Genomic DNA, 2,081 nt, shown 5'->3' on the forward strand with positions numbered 1-2,081 from the left:
ATTCTGGCGAGGACTCACCATTTGGGCGAGGTCCTCCTGCCCCTTAGGTCAGCAATTGATGTGGGTCCCACCTTGGGTCCCCCTATAAATGCCCCGATTGGGCCCTTAGTCCGTTTCGACTCTTATCAGGTCACTTTGAATAGAATCTGATACAGATTCACTTTTACCGGATTTCTAATGGCTGGGAAGGGATGATACACAGTCTAAACCCATCAATGGATGGTCTAGAAGAGATTTGGGGTAGCTGTGTGTGATCAAGAGTGTGTACGGACCTGATCTTGGTGATCGTTTTCAGTCAACTTTCATCGATAAGAGCAATTGGAAAACCTACACTGTTTCTAGATTAATCTCTCACCCTCCTACACTAAGGTGGCGTCAGCGTGTGTTATGTGAATATAACCCAGGTCTGGTTTAATCCAAATCATGCTCTGATACCAACTTGTAACGCCCTGAAATTCGGGGGTCGAGCATAACTCAGCTCTCGAGTTTCAAAACATCACTTATGCAACATATGCAATGATGGATGTATGTTGTCTGTATGAGTGCATAAAACATGGAGTAGATTAAGCCAAACTGCAAACATAATCCAGGGATATGTGAAATCTGCAAGCGGAAGACTGAAGAAACATATATGTATATCTATATAAGTCCCTGAGATATGTATACTCTGTCAGGTCATAATTACAAGTGTTTATTTCAAAATATAAGTATCAAAATGAAATCATCCATTACAAAAGAAACCCAGAATCCCCGTAGCTCAGGGCACGACTCACATGAACCCGCCTGAGAACTGCATAAAAGAAACCGCGTCCTCGTCATCCTCATACTACTGCTCTGCCTCGAGGGTCGCATCATCATCTACATCTAAGACAGAGTCTGGTTACTGTTAAAACACCATCCCAGAATGTGGGAGTGAGTGATCAACTCAGTGGAACTATACAGTAAAAGTTAACATGTTATCAATTCAATCAAGCAGTAATGATAAAGCAATACAATCAAACATATCCTAATTGCTCTTGTTAATGCAAGGATGTATGTAGAAATGATGCATGCTCTCGCCTGCACTCCCTCAGCGTCTTCATCTTATGGTACGCATGACAACCTCCCATAGTGCCCCACGACGCCAAAGCACATGTAATGTGGTGCATGAACATGATTACCAAGTTGTTATTAATCCTTTTCATACAGTAGGATTGGGAAGCCAAGGTACGTTCCTTATATCGATTTCCACATAGTGATCCATTCTAGGGTCGTCAGTCCTAGACAATCTCATACGATCATATGGTTCTAGGTCACTGCAAAGGGCTCGTCACCAATCAATGCATGCCTTGTCATAACTTAGTTGCTACACTAAGGCGCGTCACCTCAATGCAGTATCAAGGTATGCTCGAGGGCACTACAAAGGGCTCGTCACCAATCAATGTAGGCCGACAGCGCGAATATAGTGTCCCATACCACCATAATCGGCTCACGAGTCTGGTGTGCTCACTGGTCACTACGGGGAGGCTCGTCGCCCCAGTGTAGGCCGACAGCTCGACCACAATGTCCCATACCACCATGCCCAGCCCATGAGTCTTAGCGGATCAAGGTACAATGGTTAACGAGATTGCATTGGTAAGTTTGGTACCCTAGATTCAAACAGTAGCGTCCATACATGGTGAACATCCATCGGGATAGTCGGGTTACTTGACGATTTTGACTAACACGAGCACACGTTGAGTTGAACGACATGAAATGCGCGAACACTCCGTGTGGCCAAACCACTGTCGACAACCCTAATACGACTCGGGTTCGTCAAACACGTCCTACGTGACGAACAACCTCAGCCACGAACTTAAAGTTTATTACCGATTGCCTGGACTATTTCATAGTCCCACACCTTCAATTATAACAGATATTCATACCAACAATTCAAGACAGTAAAAGAACAATAATTTCAATCATACAAGCATGTGAGCATTTGATGTATTTCAACTTAACATGAATTCACACCTGAGTAGTGCCTGAATTTAAACAACAAAGAACGTAAATTGCATGTAGGAAATCATACACATCAATAAGAGAGTTGAGAATCTCTTCTT

The sequence above is a fragment of the Magnolia sinica genome, chromosome 4 (assembly GCF_029962835.1).
Source record: "Magnolia sinica isolate HGM2019 chromosome 4, MsV1, whole genome shotgun sequence".
Lineage (NCBI taxonomy): Eukaryota > Viridiplantae > Streptophyta > Magnoliopsida > Magnoliales > Magnoliaceae > Magnolia > Magnolia sinica.